Consider the following 2441-nt stretch of genomic DNA (forward strand, 5'->3'; position numbering starts at 1 on the left):
TTCCGCGCGTTCCGCTCCGCGGAGCGGGGTCTGGCTGCCGGGAGTTCAGCCTTCGCGCGCCTCCCCGCCTCCCTCCGCCCCTGTCCGTGTGGCGTCTGGTCGCTTCCCTCGCGCTCCTCCCTCCCTCCCTCACTACTGAGCGGTCGGTCCTGTCGTCGGCGGGCCTCCGCCCTGTACCTCTCGTCCCGCTCTTCGTCTGCTTTCTGCGCACTCGCCTGACGCCCCTTCACTGTCCCTCACTCCACCAACATTGTCCCCACTTCATGCCCGAAGATCTCACCCAAGCGAAAGTGGAGGAGTAGGACCTGTTAGCGACGTAGACAGAGGCGCCGAAGTTGCAGTTCTGTTTGCCCGAGGTCGGGGCAGGTGGGCTCAGACACAGAGAGCAGGGGTGGGGTGGGGGCGCCACTCGCCACGGCCGTCGCCCCGAGGACTGGGGTGGTGGGCAGAACAAAAGGCGCTGAATACCTGCCCGTGAGGGGGTGTCGAGAAGTACCCCCTCTTTGAGAAGTACATGTGAAACATTAAAGCCTGCTGATGAATGTAAAAATAAAAAAAGAAACAAAATTTTCTCCGAAAACGAGCCACGCATTCTGTGTTCAATGAAACAACCTGGAAAGAGAAGGGTAAGCAGGAGAGTCGGTTAAGAAAAAGGGAGGACTTTCTGCAGGCGGTGAAGGAAACCGGGAGAGAGACCCACGTCAGGTTTAGAGCGCTGCAGAAACTTCCTTTGTCTCCTTTTTGCTCAGTATTCGCATATTCGTAATTCGTTTGATCATAAATTTTTTTAAAATGATAATAGTCATGGAGGCTCACTGTAGTAAGTTGAACAAGACTTTGGTGTGTGAAGAAGGAAATATTAATAGCCTTATGATGGGAGAGAAGGCGACTGTAACCGTTACAGAATTTCTGAGATGTTTGTTCTTTCCTCTTCCTTTTCTGCTTCCTTCCCTTGGCCAGATGACAACTGGATGCTAGGATCAAGGGTTTTACTTTGGGTGTGGGTATTTTTGTTTCCATGAGTAATCTTGAACTTTGTTCTGGGATGCAGTTAAGATACTGGGAAAAAGTCATATTCATTCAGGTTTGCTTTTTCAGCTCTGTTAGGCAGGAGCAGACCAGACTTGAGGACTAAATGTTTCCCCACAACTGAAGTAATACCCTTCTTAGTATTCCATTGGATACACTGGGAATTATAAGCCTTCCCATTCTGACTGGTGGAAACAAACTACAGTGTGTCCTTAAAGTCATGGTGCACTTCTGACCGGTCACAGGAAAGCAACAAAAGACGATAAAAATGTGAAATCTGCACCAAATAAAAGGAAAACCCTCCCAGTTTCTGTAGGATGATGTGGCAGCATGTGTGCATGTGCAGATGATGACGTAACACCGTGTATACAGCGGAGCAGCCCACGGCCATGCCAGTCGAGATGTGGACAGTACAGAGGAAAGTTCAGTGTGTTCTGTGGCTCGCTAAATTCAAATCCATGACCAAAGTGCAACGTGAATATCAGCATTTATAATGAAGTGCCACCACATAGGAATAACATTACTCGGTGGGATAAGCAGTTGAAAGAAACCAGCAGTTTGGTGGAGAAACCCCATTCTGGTAGACCATCAGTCAGTGACGAGAGTTTGTAGAGGCTATACGGGATAGCTACCTAAGGAGCCCTAAAAAATCTGTGCGTGAGCCCACATCGAACTGCACTGAATAGGTATGAAACTGGGAGAGTTTTCCTTTTATTTGGTGCAGATTTCACATTTCTATCATCTTTTGTTGCTTTCCTGTGACCGGTCAAAAGTGCACCATGACTTTATGGACACACTGTATTTCAGGCCCCTTGAGAGCTCCAAGGAATGTTCACTGTGTTCCTTTTAGGTGGCTCTTTTCCTGGCTTCCAGTGGATTCCTTACAGGAATGTACTGATCAGTACTCAGTGAACTCAGTGAGATGGCCCCTTCCCCTCCCTCTTTGCTCCAGCTCTCTTCCTCTGGTATTCTGTCCTGCTACCTCTAGCCACTGTGTCTTCCCTGGACTCTCAGCTCTGGAAACTCGGCAGGCAGCAAGTTGGGGCAATAATAAGGCTCACTCTACCTGTTTCTTTCTTATGGGTCATTGTCCTGTGCCTCCTGATATCCATGTTCAAGACCTATCACTTCTGTATTTTGTGTATTTACTTATTTCTAGTGGGAGGGTAAATCTGGTTCCTGTTAAGTCATTTTAGCTGGATTTGCCAGGGGACTGGACCTGATGCATGCTACGCAAGTAAGGTTCTCTCTCCTGGAATTGGGATTCTGCCTTGTGGGTAGGAAGCCACAGAAGGGAGTGCGTAAGAAAGAGGAAAAATGAAGGAAACCAAGAGGAGCAGAAAAGAAAGCTGGAAAGAATGCTGATGGCTTTGCAGTTCATGTTCAAGTCTTTCCTGAGACAATGGCATTCC

The sequence above is a fragment of the Saccopteryx bilineata genome, chromosome 1 (assembly GCF_036850765.1).
Source record: "Saccopteryx bilineata isolate mSacBil1 chromosome 1, mSacBil1_pri_phased_curated, whole genome shotgun sequence".
NCBI lineage: Eukaryota > Metazoa > Chordata > Mammalia > Chiroptera > Emballonuridae > Saccopteryx > Saccopteryx bilineata.